The sequence below is a fragment of the Leopardus geoffroyi genome, chromosome A1, assembly GCF_018350155.1.
Source record: "Leopardus geoffroyi isolate Oge1 chromosome A1, O.geoffroyi_Oge1_pat1.0, whole genome shotgun sequence".
In the NCBI taxonomy this organism is placed as follows: domain Eukaryota; kingdom Metazoa; phylum Chordata; class Mammalia; order Carnivora; family Felidae; genus Leopardus; species Leopardus geoffroyi.
In genome coordinates this window covers 129,128,129-129,149,674 of record NC_059326.1, presented here as the reverse complement: position 1 = coordinate 129,149,674, position 21,546 = coordinate 129,128,129, and the positions used below count along the sequence as shown (strand labels likewise).

At 36.7% G+C, this 21,546-nt stretch overlaps 1 protein-coding gene and 1 long non-coding RNA gene across 3 annotated transcripts in view; one reads left to right on the top strand and one right to left on the bottom strand.

Moving 5' to 3' along the window:
• The window catches only part of ZSWIM6 (zinc finger SWIM-type containing 6), a 197,906-nt gene that overhangs the window by 86,857 nt on the left and 89,503 nt on the right, over positions 1–21,546 (bottom strand). The window lies entirely within an intron of this gene.
• LOC123606188 lies at positions 13,020–21,434 on the top strand. The gene is made up of 2 exons (XR_006716147.1): positions 13,020–13,169; positions 13,408–21,434. It is a non-coding gene; the product is annotated as an uncharacterized LOC123606188 (long non-coding RNA).

Sequence of the window (21,546 nt, the reverse complement as noted above, 5' to 3'; positions counted from 1 at the left end):
ACACCAATGTTGTTATGTACACAATTACACTTAAAAGTTCATCTGGCATTCTCTCAACTAGAAATACCTATTAATATTCAATTAACCAGAATACTAAACACTGTCAACCCAAAATGGTTAAGAAAAGTGTTTATGATATTTTACCTCCAAATCCTAGAAACATGAGTGGCAAAGCTCAAACATCTGTTTGAGAGAGGACCTGAAAGAGTCTTAACATGCAAATTCTGTATTAGAGTTTATTCCATAATACAAAGGAACAGTACATGGTGTCCTATGAAGGAAGGACTGTTAAGATGCTGATGGCACTCAGAAGTATCTAGAACAGTGCCTGCACAGGACATGTACTCAGTATTTGAGTGAACAAATAAATGAATGAAAAAGTAAAAAAAAATTTTTTGTAGAGCGATTAAATAAAATCTGAATGCTCTATACCAAATTGCTCTAGTGTGAGAAGCTGCAAGATAGCAAAGTCTGAAAACAAATGATTGTATGTGCCTCACACAGGAAACATATGTGAAGTAGTTAGAATTAAACTCTTACTATAGATAATTACCCTGTTTATGCATGACTTTTTCAAGATCTTGCAAAAGTGCCACTAATAATAAATATACACTATTCTAAATAACAACTTGGTTGTATTTACTGCTTCTGAAAACAAAGTTTTTATAAGGTAAACAAACAGATATATTCCATTTTAGACTGGAGAACATTTCTATTGGACAGGGTATTGGTTAACATTCTAGAAAGAATCAGAAAAGTACAGGTACTGGCCAGGAGCTCTAACCACAATTTTCTTTTCAACATCAAGTAACTGTTAACTGAAACTTTATGAATAATATTCCAAACTTCAGGATTAAAAATATTAAGAATTTTAAATAGGTAACAGAACTCCTGCACCAAATTTTTGAATACCATTCATTCTAAACAGAAAATATAAATGCAAATGGCTTCAAATCTTAAAGAGTACTAATTAAGTAGCAATTATGTATACAGTGGATTAATGTGGTTCAGAATCAAAATAATGTGTCTAAGGATTGTCAGTATAATGGAATAAGAAGTGACCTGGGGAAGCGACCGGAGTTTTAATCCCAGCTCTGCTACTAATTAGCTATTTGACCTTCAGTCACTGGCCTCATTTTCATATCTGCAAAAAGAGGCTGAAGGACTAGATCAACGGTCCCTAGCTGTCTTTTTTGGGGGGAGGGGGGATAGGGAGCAGTTACTGATCCTCTGAGAATCTGAAAAAGGGCAATGTATGTTTCCCCCAAATATGCACAAAACTATGCAGAGTATTTCAGAGTTCAAGATCTGTTATCTTCATTTATTTAGTTTAAGGGCATCCTTGTAGATCTCCCCACAGACCCTCAAATTCTAAACTTTAGTTTCTGAGTGAAAAACAACCAAAACATATATACTCAGATTCAAAATAACTAATGAAAATCCAGACTTGTGCCTCAAGTTACTTTTTTCTTTGGTTTACAATGGACTTACAAGGACTTTTCTAACGAATTTAGACATTTAGAAGCAACTGGAACACCTATGCAAGTATCCATATACCTGGAGGCAACCAACTTACCCAGGCTCAAGAGGCTATTTTGTCCATTCATGAGAATAGGAGACTTCAAATTTAAATATAGCTCACGTAATACTCGGCATGAAATCATGAAACAAGAATAAATCTACAACAGATTCTTAACAGGAGTTAAAGGGGAAAAATAATGAGGAATAACACACATCATGTATATGATCCAAGGCATCATAATACTCAAATGACATATAGATTAAATGCAGACAAAAATACAGTACTTCAACAGCTAAGAGACCAAAGACATGTGGTCTAGTTGTTTAATCGAACAGAATTAATGTTTTTTACAAAAAGCTACTTTAATTGCCTAAAATACAAATATATTGGATATATATTGTCAAAGAAAGCTCCACAATGTAAAAACAAAAAGAAAACACCTGAGGAATGAACTACGTGGTAGTTTTCAAATTCCGAGGAAAAGGCAAATGGCCCTACATTTGTAAATCAAATACATTAGCTAAACAAATGTTTCATCATAATTCAAATTAATTTCTCTGGTAGAGTATGAATTCTGCTATTTAAGGTTGAAATAAAATTTTCCCCTTTTATGTAAAAAGGCAGTCAGAAGCGTCTCATGCCCAACAGAAATCTATGTCCCTGCTTCAGAAACCTACAAATAAATGTTAGGACCACAAAATATGGAAGAAGTAAAGACATGATAAATGATAAATGAGAGCCACAGCAGTATCTTTTACTAGTCTACCTGGTCGTTCTCCTCTTTCATTTCTCTCCCTCTCCTAGTATTCATTCTTTCAAATTCTTTACACACTTTCAACCTTTGCTGAACACATTTGTACCTTGCTTCATTCCCTTATTCCTCCCTCCATTTTGAAAAGGCTAAGAGAATCTTCTCTGGGGCAGTGATACTCCCCAGCATTCCAAACTCCACCTGGACCATTTATAAACTAATTGGGGATTGTCTGCAGTTACCCTGAGCCTAAAATAGTTTTTTTCCCTTTGGAAACAGCTCTACAAGACTACAAGGACACAAATCTAAGTTGACTTTTTCTTTTTTTTACACACATATCAAATTTCAGCATTTTATTAAATAAGAAAATGAAAAATCTAGGCAGGCCAGAGAAACATTAGGCTTAATATTTTAGAAGTTCCAAAACACTGAAGAATCCTAATTCATTCTCTTTGATGATTCTTCCTCAAACAAATGTTGGGGGTTTTCCCCCTAAATAAATATACAAGAATTATATTTACACATTATTTTTGAGAATGCCTCTGATACATTAAACCCTACTGAGAAACTGAATTCTCCTAATATAAAAATGACAGCCATACCTAATGACATACTGTTATGTTTAAAGGAGAAAATCAGAAATGAAAAGTTGATACCTTAAGAGAAGATGAAACTAACATAATCAGATTAAACAAGAATCCAGTTTTCATGATCATCACCTCACTAAAACAGCAGTTCTGTATGCTCCAAAACTCTGGCTCTTAATTCTTCAGAACCAAAGGTTCAGCTGGAAAAACCAAGGATTTTCATTTTTATCAGGTTGATGAAAATCTATCAAAAATTTATCAATACTTCATAACTTCCTAAACAGCATCCAAAAATCTAATTTAACACTTGCTTGACAATTCAAGGTCATCATTAGAACAACATTCACTACACTATGTCTTCCCAGTAATGCCCTCAAGGCCTCACTCAGCCCGGTTACTAGCCCTTTAGCTGAAGACTTGAGCTAAAAGGTACTGCCCTGCTGGCTGAGAACCTGGTCTGCTTCTTTTTCTCTCTCCTCCCTTGCCCCTTCTCATGCTGACATTTTACTTAATACTTACATCCCCTATCCTTCTTCTAAAATGCTGGTTTACATCCTCTAGGAGTTTGGAAAACTAGATAACCATCGTCTGTAGACCTGTGTATAAATAAGAGTAAATGACGTCTGAATACAGGCCTGAGGTTTTCTTTTGTGCATTAAGTGCTTAAGCTGCAGTCTGGGGATATTGGTGGATTTAGACTGGTAGCTTCAAAAGCCCACCATTTGTCCTTGTTTGTTCTCAATTATATCCCAGATAGAAAATAACAGAGAAACTGAATACATTACTTTTCAAGTTTTCCATAAAAGTGCCATGAGCTCAAAAAGGTAAATTCTAAAGATATTTTTCATTCATTACTAGAAATATGTGGTATAATGTCTGATTGCTTTAATCACTACTGCCAATAGTAATAAGAGTTAACTCTTCTACCTGTCACCATATAAATCTCACTTTTGTCTCAGGAAAAAAATGATTTTTAAGATAAACATACATTAAGTCTAACATAAGAAAGCTCTATGATTTTTAAGACAAACACCTTTGTTTTAAGAAAACGAGGCACACCCAGATCTTGGTTTCTAAACACCATTCTCCAACAAAAGGAACCAAAACTTCTTGGGAAAACAGCTTATTCTACACCTGAGATGAAGAAAATACTAATAGTGTCAGAAATGAAATGCTTAAAAAAAAGTTGAGGGAACTGTCACATCCTGAAAGAGTCCACTTAGCCAGGCTGTGACTATTTGAGCAACAAAATAAAATAACTTTAAAGTATTACATAACTCAAAAAGTAAGTATACTGATAAAAATTACTGAATTAATTTAATTAATTAATTAAAGGACACACATCTTCCTTTTAGAAGAATTCCAACTAATAATGTTAAAGACTGAAAGAAATAAAAACCATCATTAGAAAACCCCAGTAATATCTGGTGCAAGATACACTGACAATAGTAAAATTAGTGGGGAAAGCGTTAAAAAGAAACAAAATATTTGGATAGCCTCAAAGTAGCTCCCCTCCAGACAGGTAACTGTGGTGGTTTTAGCACCTATCCACAAAATCTTTGATACTCCTCCCTCCAGGCAGTGAAGCTTAACTCTCTTCCACTTGAATGTGGCCTGGACTTTATGTGACTCCTTTCTAATGAAAAGCAAAAACAAAACGAAACAAAACAAAAAACTGTGGCTTTTCAGAGTGGACAAACTAGTCAGATATCACCTTAAGCAAGTGACAAAGGTTCAGCATAACCAATAGTAAGTCACATTGTTCAGGGGGATATCGACGTATCCCCCCCAACTCCTCACACTGTTCAGGGGGATATCTAAAGTGATGCAATGAGAAGTGTATAACACTATTATTTCTCTGCTATCCTTTTGAAAAATGCACAACCTCTATCTCATCATGAGAAAGGCTTCAGACAACACAAATTGAGGGATATTCTACAAAACTACCTGCCCAGTACTCTTCAAAAGATAAGGAAAGACCAATGAACTGTCAAAGATTAGGGGAGATGAAGGAAACACAATGACTAAAAGCATTATGGTAGCCTGGAATGGATACTCAAAAAGGAAAAAGACATTAGTAGAAATGCTGGAAAAATCTGAATGAAGTCTGTACTTTAATAGTACTGTACCAATGTTAATTTCTTAGTTCTGACTAACATAGCAGGGTTATATATTAACTTTAAGGAAGACTGGGTAAGTGGCAAATGGGAACTCTGCTATCTTTACAATTTCCTGTAAATCTCAACTTATTCCAAAAAAAAAAAAACCTTGGTATGGTTACTTAGTATGGTTACTGAGACCCTGGCAAACAGGTCACAAATATCTAAACCACAAAGATCGTTTGGGCCACTTTAATATAGAGATTCTTAGTATTTCAATTTAAAAGATTAAGAGGATTGTCATGCCAAGAGAAAGGGTAGGAAGGAAGACTCTGAAGAAATACGAGCCCATGTGTAAGTCAGAGTCACGAAATAATGTTCAAAGCAGCTTTGTTATAAAACTGGCAACCCAAATATCCATCAGCAACAGACTAAGTTGTGACATACTCCTATAGTATAATACAATACAGCTGTGAAAAATGAATGGACTACAATCAAATCTGAGTTTTTCTTTTTTTATTGAGGTATAAGTGACATATATTGTATCAGTTTCAGGTGTAGGTATACAACATACCGATTCAGTGTTTGTAGGTACTACAAGTAAGTACTACATATAAATACTGTGGTACTTACCATAGTAAGTCCACTTAACTTCTTAACCATACATAGTTACAAATTCCTTTTTCTTGGGATGAGAACTCTTCAGTTCTGTCCTACCAACTCTCAAATATGCAATTCAGAATTATTAGCCAGTCAACATGCTACACACTACATTGGCTCAGGTCATGATCTCACAATTCATGAGTTCAAGCTTCACATCAGGCTCCACACTGACAGGGCCTGCTTGGGATTCTCTCTCTCTCCCCTTCTCTCTCTCCTCTTCCCTAACTCGTGACAATGCGTGCGCTCTCTCTCTCTCCCCCTCAATGAGTAAGTAAACTTTAAAATATCTTCAGATTTTGAAGTATTTTATGCATCAATTTTCCAAAAGCCACAAGTTATTCATAAAATGCTCACAAAATTAAATATTAGGATATTTTTGTAGATTCCTAGAGTAAATGCCACAAGTTAGCTATCACACCTGGGTATAAAATACAGCATTAAAAAAATCAAGATAAACGTACTTCCTTTAACTTTTTAATTATTTCCACAGCCAATTATAATAAAAACAGTAGGCGTATTCTAAATTTATAACACTAAAGTGGCCCTAGGCTCAATACCCACGCCTAAATATAGTATTTCCCAAAGAGGGGATTGGCCAAAATCTATCATTATGACAAGACTGAGCTATAAGATACCAAAAGTATAATCAAAAAGTGCTAATTCTGGTCAATATTAAACTATTTTTTTAAATGTAAGTTAGTTCGGTCTAAATTTACTAAATCCCTTACTCGGTGAGAAATACTTGATTCCACATGAAAATAATTATTTACTTAATTATGCTTTAAGGTCAAGTTCTGAGTTCAAAAGCAAAAAACCTCCTAAACACCCAGAGGGTACAATTTTAGCAGATGTACTGCTGTAGTGAGCACACACCCAGGGAGTACAAAAGTAACCAAAGCTTAAAAACCACATTTCCTTTCATAGGGGAATTTTGTTGCATTGTGAGATTTTGCTTTTGAAAAACTATAAAATTGAGAAATTAAGGTCACTAGAGAAATAAGAAAATAACAAACTTATAGAAGGTTTTACTACTTCCTACAAGTCTCTTGAAATATGAACAAACTTTAAATAATGTATTTAATAGGATTATAATTTAAGGCACAATTAGGAGTTAAAAAAAAATATATATATATATATATATATAGTCAGTCTATCAATCTAAATTGCTCTAACATTTGTACCCTGACTTCCTGAATCCAACTAAAACATTCCTGCCATGATGCCAGCTTCCTAGTCAGGCTTTATGAAAAGACTAAGGAATCTCAAGTTTCCCTAGCTGAACAGGAGCCAAAATGCAAACCACTGCCTCTTCTGTGCAGTTGTAAGCAGTTAACACTCAGAATAAATCACTCCTAAATCAAAGCAGTTTTTACTGATCACAATGACAACAACCCAGCCTGTCAGTCTTCAGGAGTCCAGACACACTTTTAAGGTAAGAGAAGCTTCAAACTACAGTCTTCTGGAACACACAGACTTCTTGGAACCACATTATCTTTAAATAAATAAGCCTCAATCGAATGAAGTAAAATTACAGATAGCTCTAAGAAATATACTTGATTACTTAAGTGTTCCCAAAATGACCAATGGCAAATGTTCCTGGGGTTCCTTCTCTCTGCCCTCATTTATTTCTTCTCCCTTGAGTGCTGGCTTATCCCTGTCCCAAGCTTCACCTTCATGAATCATTTTTCCCAGTTCAGGAGGTAAAGGTACCATTTGCTTTCTATACTATTCACTACTCTGGAGTCCTGTAAATATTTAGTAACAATGATAATAATTAACTGATTATGTCAAGCATTCATAGTTCACAGAAGTATAACCAGGAAGTGATAAAAATCTCCAACAGTAGCCTGTAAGTGACAGGGTTTTATTAACCCACTTTAGGGAAAATGTGTTAAAGGTGGCAATTCAGAAGAAGGCATACTTTATATAGCGGCACCCTTTATTTGAGATACCAATTACTTATTTTTTTAATAAATCATCCAAATGAGAAATAATCTCAACTGAGAATACTTACATATGTCTGGAAAGGCATCCCTATTTGTTCCCACTCCTTTCCCTTCCTGGCAGAATGCGAAGGCTGATCAAATCATCTACAGCCATCCATTTCCACTGCCTTCAGCAATACCCATTTCATAGATGGAGCAGAGAAGATTTTGAACAAATCACCATTCTTCCTGCCACCTGATACTACCAAATTATTAGAAGGGGAAAAGTAAGTGGAAAAGATAATCCAAGAAGAGCAGCAGAAAGAAAGGAGACCAAAAAGAAGCTGAGGATGTCAGAAGACAAGAGGCTTACGGGTTGCTACTAGGTTCAGAGCTTCTAAGAAGCAGCAGTGGTCTATCAGTTTGGAAATGTTTCTGAAAAGGAGGATGTTCTTTCACTCCACTTACGTAGTTAGCAGAGTCAGTCCAAACTGTTTAGCACCCCAGCCCATCTCTGCCTTTCTGGTTAAGCTGGCAGTGAGGTACGTGAGAATTCAAACTTCCAGTCAAGCCTCCTTTTTAGTTACTGCCTGAATCACACCTAGAGGTCAATCAGGGGACAGGTGTTTCACTGAGACTGCCCTCCCATCTGCTTCACATCTGTTCCTGTCCTGAAATAGCTATACTTACAAGCAGAGAAGCAAGGAGTATGAACGGGATTGAGCGGGTCCCCACGATGCTTTGTACATTCAGCATCACTACTCATCCCAACTATGCTGGGAATGTGACTCTTGGAACTATGACAACAAAATCCCAGTATAAAATACTACTAGTGCGACTATTGCTACTGCTACTACCACCACCACTGCCACCACTACTTAACACCTTTTTAGAAGCAGACTGGGATAATTTAACCAGAAGAGAGTCGTGAGATAGTATATACAGCCTTATTCAAACCTAGGCTATTTTTTTTTAATTTTTTTTTTAATGTTTATTTATTTTTGAGACAGAGAAAGACAGAGCATGAACGGGGGAGGGTCAGAGAGAGAGGGAGACACAGAATCTGAAACGGGCTCCAGGCTCTGAGCTGTCAGCACAGAGCCCGACGTGGGGCTCGAACTCACGGACCGCGAGATCATGACCTGAGCCGAAGTCGGACGCTTAACCGGCTGAGCCACTCAGGCGCCCCAAACCTAGGCTATTAAAGACAATCAAATAAAAAAGTATTAAAACTCTGGAAATTCAAGAAAGTAAATGAGAAAGTAATAACAATTCCTTAAAAAGTTGTATAACCCTAACCAGGAACACTTTGTGACATGCCTGTTAGTAATAGTAAACACTGAAGAAAAGTCCATGCTAAATACTGGGCCTGCAACTCAAACAAAGAGTTTTCTCTTATAAAACTCATTTTGGGTGACTCAGAATGGGAAACCAATGTGACTGAAAATAAACAGTGATATATCCTATGAGTATAGGTGCTATCCTCAATTACTGTTCTACTGTATTATGAGCACAAACCTAGGATTATAGAGAACACTTACCAGGAATCACCATTCTTAAATGTAAGTGCCAAAAAGAAATCTTACAGAATGGTCGTAGGGATTCAAAGGGGGAAAAGATGCTTCTGGTTACAAGGACAGCCAGGGTGACAGTTTTACCATTTTGTGAGGTTTCCTAGCATATTCCCTTTGTAAATGGCATTTCAAGGACCACAATGTCAAAATAACCCGTATTCACCTAATACTCTCTACTCCCACCGGCACCATGATTTTCTCAGAATACTTCAATGTCAGAGAGAACACCCTAGTCAAGGTTAGTCTAGGCTCATTCAACTTTCACTGCCAGCTACTCTTACTTCTAAAATATGCTCATTTGGACTTCCACATGACAAATAAATCTTCTCACCATGCTCCCATATACTTCCTGGTTCAATGTTTTTACTTTATTGTCTCCAAATGTATCAGATAAGGCCTGTATGCCTTTCTGAGGTTGCAAACTCCTTGAACAGTTCCTTTCAGACTGCCCACCAGCAGCTCTAGCATCTCTCTTCCACCAGCTAAATCTTTTTATGGTCACATAGGCTTTCTTATTTACACCATACTGTTTCAAATCTAGCTGTGTCAGCTACGTTTTCTACACCGTAACAGCAGTAAATAAGAGGCTGATCTGTGACCAAAAGCAGGCATACAGAAACTACGGCAGAGCCGGGGCCTGTGCAGTCAGAGGCTCTGCACAGCACCATCTCCTCAGCCAATCCCATCCTGCAGCTGGGCTGTGTAGCTTTGGACAAGACCCTTAACCAATTAATTAGGCCTTAGTGTCCTACATATAAAATGTGAGGTAAGCCGGGTAATTTTTAAGGTTATGTCCACCACTATTTCAATTAAATTTTAATTAAAAATCACCACCCTATACAGCTAGGACTAAGTTTATTAAGCCTTCCTTATACTCTCCTGAATCCAGATGATTTGGAATCAAAAAATATCTCTTAAATGATGAAAGGTGGACTGACTAGAGTCTACCCCTGAAATTATCTTCACATCCAGGAGGAGTTGAAGGTGAGTCTGCCTGACTACTGAATTCTGGCTGAGAGAAAAAAATGTTATGAGTATGTGTATTTTAGTGAGTTTAAAAAAAAAAAAAAAGGAAAGGCTAACAATTTCAAACTTGGAACCACTGCCTAAATTGCCATGAAATTTTAACTTTTACACATAATATAATCTCATGTAGATTATTCACAATCTAGATGAACAACAAAAACTCATTAGTTCATTCAATTTCTTCAGCTAAATATGCTGCTTCTCCTTCTGGAAATCCTCGTCACCTGTATGACCTATTTCAAATCTGGTCATCCACACAGTGAAAGATCATTACTATGTAAAACTTCACCACCTATATATCACACAGTAAAGTATTTGTTCTGTCCTCTATGCACCAAAGTACTCTCTACACATTGTTATTACAGCTCTTAGCACACACAACACTATGGTGAATTGTTTATATGCCTGTCTGTCCCAGTGGACTATAAACTGTTTTATTCATCTTTGTGTCCCCAGTACCTACCAGGACCAGGCACACGGCTGACACGCACTAAATGTTCACTGAATTGAACTGAATAATACAAAATTTCCTATTCACCAACCAACATAGCTTTGGGTCTGAGCATCCCAAATATTCATGCTCAGACATGTTTTGCTATACTGGGTGGCAAAAACAAACTCTAAGTACCCTGTAAATTCAGGTCTCAGAGAAACCTGGGGGAGACGGTTTTTTTAAAAAGCAGTCAGTATTTAAAAAGTCTTCATACCTGTGGACCAGAAGGTCAAAAGCTTCTTTGATCTTGATTTTCAGTATGAATACAGATTGTAAAAGCAGAGCCTCACCATAATTTAAAACTAAAACAAAAATAATTCATATTTCTAATGGATTTAAAGACCAAAAACAATTAAAATGAATGTCCCTAGTATCTTCAAAGTAATGCTCTGCTAATTGTTCTAATATTCGTAACATTCTTCTGACTGGGAAAGTAACAGGGGTTTATTACATGGAATATCCACTACCTCTTATCGACATTCCTACAATATGAAGAGTTAGTACTTTTCCTACACCACCTCTAATAAATAGCACCTAAGAAACCTCCATTCTTCAATTTCACACAAAATCTGAAAAGAGATGTGGGCCTCATGTCAAAGAATTGTCAATTTTTCAAACAAGAGTACCCTACCATATCAGTCCTCTTTCTTCTTCCATTAGGGAAGACAAAAAATAGAAGTACACTTCAAAATGTGAGGTCAACATTTTAAAACCACTAAACTTTTTGTATCCTGAATATACTCTTTTTTTTAATCACCTTTTGTTTATAGCATTAAACAAAATTGTGGCAGGTCTTCTAGTCTCAAAGATCTTTCCAATATTCCTCCGTTTGCCAAAGATGATTCCAATTACCAGAGTAAAATATTAAGTCGTGATAAGGCATTTCAAAAAGATTCCTGCAGGTTAGGTAGAAAAGACATTTTGAACTATGTGTTAGTTACATATAATTAATTATCCTTACCCCACATTTTCTCATGAGAAAACCAAATTCTATGAGAAAGTATTTGACTTAAAAAAAAAAACAACACACCAATATCTGGGGCACCTGGGTAGCTCAGTTGGTTGAGCAATGGACTGGCTCAGGTCATGGAACTCACAGTTCCTGAGTTTGAGCCCCGCATCAGGCTCTGTGCTGACAGCTCAGAGCCTGGAGCCTATACTTCAAATTCAGTGTCTCCTTCTGTCTCTGCCCCTTCCCTCCTCACAGTTTCTCTCAAAAATAAATCAACGTTAAAAAAAAAAACCAAATACGCACCAATATCAAATATCCTTCAAAAGTCTTTTTATTCTGGAACAAATCATTTAGAAATAATAGTATGTCCTTATCTAGTGGGGTTGAAATACTCTATGACTCTATGACTCAACATTTCCATTGCAAGGTATATTTACACTAGAGAAGTGTGTGTACACACCCACCAAGATAGTCAAGAATGCTCTTGACAACCTTGTTGATACCCCAAAACTGAAAGCAATCCAAAGTAGTGCAGATATAAAATAGATTACTATACAGCAATGAACATGCTACAAGCAACCATACAGATGAATCACATAATGCTGAATGAAAGCAAACACAAAGAATACATAAAATGGAATTCCATAAGTATCTGTTCAACTGTAGGCATATGTCTTATGTACTATTCAATATTTATTTTATACTTCACAGTAAAAAAAAAAAAAAAAAAAAGCAGTCTTTTAGCTTAAAAACTCTAGTCTCCACACATAAAATCCTTACTTTCATTTCAGTTACAGCATTTATAAGTCTGCCTTTCCACCAGACTATCAACTGCCTGAGGGTGGAGACTGATTTTATTCATTGTTGGGCTCCCACAACATCATGGTACACAGCAGATGCTCAACAAACACTGGAAGGATATATGTATGAATGAATTATGGACACAGGGAGATCTCACATGGCAAGGAAATCTCCTTGAGGCCGAAGAATAAAAGCCATTTCACTTTCCTTATATACAAATTAATCCCAAATTTCAACAAGTTAAATACATTTTCAGATGCTTATTTCTAATAAATGGCTCCATTTAGACCCAGCATAGTTTTAGTATGTAATTTATCAAAAGTGCAAGGTATTTCTGAGCTTAGTTCAGTCACCAAATTCTGATTTTCCCTCCTGCAATATAGCTGCCAGACTCCTGGTTGTCTAACTGTATTAATAATTCCTTAATTTAAATACAAAAAACACACGCACAACCCTCTTTATGAGTTTACCCCCAAGAGTTCTAAAATGTTTCTCCATTAAAAAGCACATCTCAGCACATCCTGCTGTTCTTAGAGCTGGAATGCTTTCCTCTTCCCAGTTCCCCGTCAGTCTCCTATGGACCATAGGACTGAAATTAGCTATTCATTACATGTGAAGGAGCGCTGGCTAGAGCAGAGCCCTGCAGAGAAAGACTGCTATTTTACATGTCAATTTCAGAACCAAAGCATCTGCTACCTTACTAATATGTATATTTAATGTCTTTGCATAATGTGCAGAATTATATGCTGTTCATTGCCTGTTTGTTCTGATATGAGGTACTCTTTTTTTTTTTTAATTTTTTTTTCAATGTTTATTTATTTTTGGGACAGAGAGAGACAGAGCATGAACGGGGGAGGGGCAGAGAGAGAGGGAGACACAGAATCGGAAACAGGCTCCAGGCTCTGAGCCATCAGCCCAGAGCCTGACGCGGGGCTCGAACTCCCGGACCGCGAGATCGTGACCTGGCTGAAGTTGGACGCTTAACCAACTGCGCCACCCAGGCGCCCCTATGAGGTACTCTTAAGTAGCATTATTTTAAATTATTCCCCTTAAAAAATACGGGATTCTTTTATCAGGTCTCCTCCCTGGTGCTGTCTCTAACAGAAGGTCCAAACTAGCAGCATACAGACTACTGAACAATCATGACTCAGAGAAATGTAATCAAACATGACAAGTTTCTGGCCTGTAATTACTAACAATTTACTTTGAATTCTAGGCTCCCAGGATACGATTTTACATTAGGTTGCCATAGGGGAGGAAGGTCTTGGGGGAGAGGTGTTAAGTTTTTAACAGCTATTAGTAAACCCAGAATATTTGAACTGTTGTTTTTCTGGAAAGGCTGATGTTCAAAGTCATATTTCTAGCAAGTCTCTGTCTTATCAGCAACTCACTCCGTGTTAAACATACAGGGTTTTTTTTTCTATAAATTGTTGTACCACGTGTCACTGAATAAGCCTCTGAATGGGGTGTGGAGGGGTTAGCTTTAAACTTTCTAGTCCTCATCCTACAGATTATAATTGGTTTTGTTCATTAACCTTCATATTGAGCAGGAAGGTGAGAATATTCAGTATTTTAAGAAGTACCCTAAATGCCAGTATTATACTAGTCAAATCTATGTAATACTAGATGTACGATAAAGAATTAATGTAGGTGTTAACAAAATTAATAAAAGTGCCACATTGGCACAATCATCTGGACCGCTTTACCAGTTAGTATTGCTCTAACAGGACATGCTTAGATGAATAAATAAGGTCACTCTAGCTTTATCAATCATCCACATTGGTTAACAAATACTGCATTCGGTTACAGAAGGCAACTAGCAGATTTTGGTTTTGTATGTAGTCGGATGCGAATATACGCCTGTTGGTATGATGAAGATACAGTGGCCATGTGAGGTGCCCACAGTGAATGACTGGCATTGTACCATATGTTTTTACCCAAAGTCCAAAACATGAGGCCTAAAAATCTGGTCATAAACTTTAAAAGATTAATAGATATTCCTCTCAGATGTGTAAGTTTAGATGCCACAAATTCAAACAATAAATCTATCAGTGCATGTCCATTACCATTCACCCCACATGTCTTTCAGAAGCTCCCAAGCAGGTGTGTGGCTGTTGAAGCAACCGTAGAGCCTCTACTTCCCTTCCCTTATGTTGCAGTGTCTTTTTTGCTTGGTTTTAGTATAACTTTCCAGCAGCTAATGTAGTTAGCAGTGTGTGCAATCTGAAGCAGATGTTCATACTCCTTTAGCCTTCTTCTGCTCTCCGCTAGAGGAGGGAGGCAGAGCAAGATCCAAGAACAGTTTCTGGTCAACTGGCAAAACACAACTTAGACGATGGGCAGTAGAAATGAGTGCAGGCTGATAAATATTTTTGATTAAAGCCATTAAGAATATTTCAGGTTGGAAATCATTATAACCTGGGAAGACAAGCCAGTTACACCGTTTTTATAGTATCATCAAAAAAAACTAGTTCTATTTCTGAGGAGCAGAAGCCATTAAGGTACTTCTACTTTCAGGCACTTACAACTACAATTTTACATCTGTTATATATTTAACATCTATCCTCCCTCTAGAAGGTATGCTCCAGAAAACTAGGGTCACCCATGTGTCCCAGCATAATGTCTAATATTTGATAATGATGACTCAATAAATATTTGTTGTGAATGCATGTGAACATGAATGCTAGACATAAGCAATCTGAAATTAGTAGGAACTATCATACGAACCCACGGAACTAGACAGAACCTATCATCAAACCAGAAAAGAGCTGATGGTGACCAAGACTTCCATGAATAAGCTAGTTCACAATCTGATTAATGTCACAATCTGAGGCTACAGAAGCTTTATATATTTAATGAATAGTATGGCACCCACCTAGCAAAGATTTTAACAAATAAACCCTAACAACAACATACACGTATGGAAGAAAAACTAAACCTGGAGAAAATATTCTCCAACACTGTATCAAACCTGCAAAATTTAAGACTAAAATTACCACCACTGTATTGTTTAGTTCAAACACTTGTCAGGTGATGTCTAAATTCCTACCAACATCTCATCTGGTGATAATTAAATCGTGACTAAAGTTTTTTTTTAATATGTAAGTAATTGTTCATCTTAGATATACATTACGGGTTAGACACCAGAAAGTAAATTTTAGTTATCTTTAATCCCATCTTTAATCAGCATTTCAAAAACAAAATTAAGTTCTTTGTGATCTAAAACCACCACAAACCAACAACCTGAGAAAACATAATAAATCAGCCTCTTATTTAATCAACAATGATTTTAACATGTAATCCTTAACAGTTGTTTAAAATATGCATAACTAGGTTTGCAATAGTTATCCTGATTTAAAGCAAAAGCACATCTGTTTATGAGTAAGTAAATATAGTCTGACAGCAATTTGGAACATCTATCAGAAGGAATCAACTGCAAGCTTAATAAGCATTATTTGTATTCCACATAATACTCTATTTGTTCTTTCTAGCCACTGCAGTAATAAAACACACTGAAACTCATTTAGTGTGCACTAAATCCAATGTACCTAGGCAAAACACTGAAAATTTCATTTGGATGGTTCCCAGACCATATAGCCTAACTTTTTAAAGTATTACTACCATCTGGTTACTAGTCTGTGTTTACCAAAACAGTAGCTGTGCACACATTTCTGTAGCAGCTGTGGTCAAAAGCTTTAAATCATTTGGCTACATGAAAACTCTTCAAGGAAAAAACAAATACAGTATTTTGAATTTATATCTAAAATTAAGTTCCATTACTGATTTTAATAACATTCCCCAAGAACAAAAATAGTAAGATTTTAAGTGGTATTTGAGACATCTTAATTACTTATATTTTCTATCATTTATCAAATGACAAAAGGTCCACAGAACTCAAGTGAATTACCCAAGGTCACATGACTAGTTAGTAGCTAGACAATGTCCAGAACATGATTATCTTTTGGTTTCCAGAACAAGGGTCTTTTCATAAAATTGCTCCAACCAAATACTGAAATATTAGAAACAGAATTATGTAAAGGGAAAATACCATTTACTAAATCCAAGTTAAGATTATTTTAAAAGCCAGCATTTTCATAAAATATAACAGCTCATGACAAATTATAAAATCTGACTTGTATTTGTTTCCTGTGGTAAAAGCTTAAAGGATCTTATGAAATTTATAAGAATTTGCTTTCATAAACCTTTTCCTTCCTTTTTACTTTCTTCTCCCTCCCAACCTCTCCTCCATAAATAAACAGTTAAACTAGGTCTACAAACCAATCCCATGTTTGGTCAAAAGTAATTCCTTAGCTCTTACACACATCCTTATGTTCGCCTTTCTACTATAGTATAACTACATGCCACATTGTACGCCTGTAAATAGAAAGTCTTTTACAACTATCAAACTTCTAAATGATTCCGTCACTCCTAAAAATCAAACATAATCCCCAAATATAAATCAATGCGGAAATGTTCTATGCCTTGCTTAGACAGGAATGAAAGGCAATAAGACAAATGTACCTAATAGAATTCGTCTGTTGTCACAGTACTACCAATTTAAACTTAAGAAAAACAAAATTTCAGAACATAATGGTGACTCTTTTAAGCTTATTTGGGTTAATGACAAAAAATGTTTTGACAAAAAATGAACTGTTTCCTTCTTTAATGCCTTTTCACGACACCTAAGAAGAAAAACCAAACAAACAATCCACCAAAATAAAGCACATGTTTCACTCTTCTATGTGGAGTATTAAACTTTCAAAGGAAATAATTGGATATTAAACTATTTGGGGATAAGTGTATAGAAGGGTTGATTTGTATTTATAGGTGGACTGTTTTTTACTTTGTTGGCTTCCTGATTACGGGTCATTTATTTTAGAACATGAGAAACCAATGAAAAACTGAAACTCAGAATTTTTATTTACTTCCTTACATAACCAGGAAAAGAAGAGTTGGTACCTGTGGACAACATCTAGAACAAACAAGGGAGACGTTAACATCATCACTATTGAGACAAATGTACAACAGGGTTTACACTTCTACATCCATGTCGTAGGTGCCTCTCAACAAACATCCTTACAGAGTTGTCAATGGACTAGAACAAGCAGTATTATTTCCATCTGACAGATAACGAAACTCAGGAAGGTTAGATGACACATCAGGGCCACGGCTACTTAACCAGCTGTGGTGAAAACCAAAGTCCTTAGGTGCCAAGTCCAGCAGTCATTCCACAACAGTCCCTCAGTTCATTTCACTCATTGCAATTAATTTGCAACAAGAATAATAGAAAAGCTACGTGCAATGCCTCACTCTGCTCATGTACTGTTTTTGGTCTTCCTTTCTCTCTTCCAACCCAGTGACTCAACTACATTTGGGCCCAACACTGGGCTGAGAAGCCAGGCGTGTACTTCCTACACACATCTATAGATTCTATAAACTGAAGCCTATGGTTTGTTTTGCACAGGTGGTTGGGATTCCATTTAACCACTTGTGTATATACAATTCCTTCTCAATTCAAACCTAGCACAGGCTGAAGTTTCATGTTTTAGAGAGGAGGGAAGCAAAATTGTTTTGAAATTCTCTGTGAAAAACAGCCTGTTGTATTAGAACAAACAGCAGCTTGTTCCTATCATTCCTTTGTTTGACAAGTCTGGGCTGGCTAGAAAGGTCATTTATGCCTCAAAGCATCAAATTAACATTTGAAGACATGAATTTTAAAAATGGCTATTTGCTTCTGTTCCGTGAATGGCTAATGCAGTTCACAAAAAAAGGAAAGAAAAACCCACTGCAGTTTAGCCAAGTCCCAAAACAGACTAAAAACCAGTAACAAAAACAGAAAAAGGAAACCCAAAACTTTCCCCAGGCAAACTGAGCACTGATTTTATGTCCACGCCAACACAAGGTATCCCTTAATTAAGTCTCATTCTTTAAGAAAAGAATTAAGAAAGTAGCTGAAATGGTCAAATGTTTACATAATTCAGGCGGGGGGTGGGTGGAGGGAGGTCACTATTTAATTATTGTAAAATGACTTTCCGCCATATCAAAAGGTTCTTCCATCTTAACCCTCCTGCCCCAACACTAGCAAAGACTGTACAAGATAAACTAACTTAGTACTGTCTTGGTTCATACACAACAACTTTTTCAAAACATGAAGCTCCTATATTATTTTCCCAACACAGATCTATGTTCCTACATATGTGAAATGTAAGCTATCATTACTAACTACAACTTCTACTACATACATATGCATTCAAGATCAGAAAATACTGAGCCTCAATGGCTCAGTCGGTGGAGTATCCAACTCTTGATTTCAGCTCAGGTCATGATCTCACGGTTTGTGAGATCGTGCCCCATGTTGGGCTCTGCGCTGGAGACACATGGAGCCTGTTTGGGATTCTCTCTCTGCCCCTCCCTCGCTCACACTCTGTCTCTCTTTCAAAATAAATATTCAACAGAAAATACTCGGGGCGGGGGTGGGGAGCGGGCGCCTGAGTGACTCAGTCAGTTAAGTGTGTTGACTTCGGCTCAAGCCATGATCTTGCAGTTCATGGGTTCGAGCCCCACATCGGGCTCTGGGCTAACAGCTCAGAGCCTGGAGTCTGCTTCAGATTCTGTGTCTCCCTCTCTCTCTGCCCCTCCCCTGCTCACGCTCTGTCTCTGTCTCTGTGAAAAATAAACATTTAAAAAAAAAAAGAAAAAAGAAGAGAAGAAAGTACTTTGGGTCCACTAGAAAGAACAAGGGATGTAAAGTCTGAAATTCACTGTACAGCCTTACAAAAGTGATTCATTCTTACTATAACTCATTTTCTACAGGCGGTATGTATACTGAGAATACCACAAACGAGCTTCCTGAATATTATAGGAAATGTAACATTTTAAATTAGTACAAATTAATATGAGATAATATGAACAATATGGGAAATAAAATTTGAGAATCTTACTAATTCCCAAAGTATTGTAAGAAAATTTTGAGAAAATTTATAAAATATGAGGAAAATTATAAAACATTACTGTAACAATTCAAAATAATCTCTAAAATGCAAATTTATTTTTAAATAATTACCTCACCGAGAAATACCCTATAATATTATATATAGTTCATAAAATCATGTCACAATGATGATGTTGCCTCAAGTCACTTCCAACGTCTCCTCTTCTCACCTGCTTAACCCCTTGCAATCTGTGTTCCATTCCAAACATCCCATGGACAGGGATATCCTTTAGAGATAATTAATAATAATCTCATAAATGTAAAGCACAAAGGTCTTTCAGGCCTCATTTGCTCTGACATCTCTACAACGTCTGACACTACTCCATAAAACCTTCTAACCTGGCTTCTGCAATACCGCACTGGCATCCTTCTCCATCAACCTGTCAAAACACCTCTTTCTCAGTACCTTTCACTTAGCATTCATGGATCTAAATGATCCTAAGTAGGAGACTCAAACTTAAGATCTGCCTTTCATATATATATCTGCCCCACTGCACAAATCGTAGGGGTGCCAATCACACAAATGACAATGCAAACTGGTACCCACAGGAGCTGAGCAATGGAGTGGACCTCTCCTGGGATTGTTCTCAGCCTTACCAGGGATAAGGCTTCCTTGTTATGAACAACAACATCCATTCCCACACTTTCTACTACAAACTATACAACATACAAAATACATACACACACAACAGATATACATACACTCAGTCCAGCAAGCTCCCAAATCTGTATCTTCATCTCTGTTTTCTTCTGATGACCAGTCCTTCCTACCCAAGTGTTTGGAGCTACCTCCATATATACAATATATATTTATATCCACCTCTACTTTATTCATCTCCTGCCAAAACCAGTACCACTTTCCAGGCCATGTCAGACTCCTTAATTTCATTCATGTTGGCCACAGTGGATCTTGCAAACGCCTTCCTCTACATTCTCTCTTGCATCTATTGCTTCACCTTCATTCCCAAAGCCCTTCTCTAAATCAGGCTTTGCCTCTGACCTCAATGGATGAGCTCTCCCTGCCTGCTTCCGCCATCTTGCCACTCCAATCTACATTGATCTAAAGCACAGGTAGGAGCACTGCATTCCCCTACGCTCAGACTAACTTTATATGCTACGCCAAAACTGTGACTCTATTCTGTGGGAAAACTGAAGGCTTCAGATTGTGACTCCCCCCCATCTTCATCTTTACATTTTCTACCTCATCCACTTTATACACATTGTCATTTACTGTATCAAGAAATCTAAAATTTTCCTCCATTAAATCCCCACATAAAAATTACTACAACACAGTCATGTGAAGCAAATCAACTCTGATATTTATTAATAATTAACCATGTCAATGTACACGTTTCCAATTAAAATCAGCTTATTAGTTGAACTATTTATTTCTAGATTGCTTTTTTAAATATATTTCAATTAAAAAGCAAGATACCCCATGTTTATGCAACATTATTTAAAATAACAAACTATGGAAGCAGCCCAAGTGTCTACCAATAGATGAATGGATAAAGAAGACACACACACAACACACACATGTATGCATGTGTCATATATGTATATGTGTGTCGTGCACATGTATGTGTATATATCGTGGAATATTAGTCACCCATAAGAAAGAATGAAATCTTGCCATTTGCAACAACATGGACAGAACTAAAGAGTATAATGCTAAGTTAAATAAGTCGGTTAGAGAAAGACAAATACCATATGATCTTACTCATATGTGGAATTTAAGAAACAAAACAAACGAGTAAAGAGAAAGAGACAAACTAAGAAACAGACTTTTAACTACAGAGAACAAACTGATAGTTACTAGAGGGGAGCTGGGGAGGGATAGGTGAAACAGGGGATGGATTTTAAAGAATACACTTATCATGATGAAAGAAATAAAATAAAATAAACCATCCAGCAAAGAAAGGAATGATCTGCCCAGTTTAAAAACAAAACAAAAAAGAAAAACAAGATAATCATGCCACCTGATCAAGGCAAGAAGCACATCATCACTCTCTAGAACAAACCCCCCTCCCCTTGCATGAGCAGTGCTTCCTGCAAAGTAGGCACTCTTAATAAATGTCTCAGAATCTGAACCTCAAATGAGCGGCAACATCTGACTGTCTCTCTAGCCACAAACAGGGGGTGTTTTTAACTGAAGTTGGTTT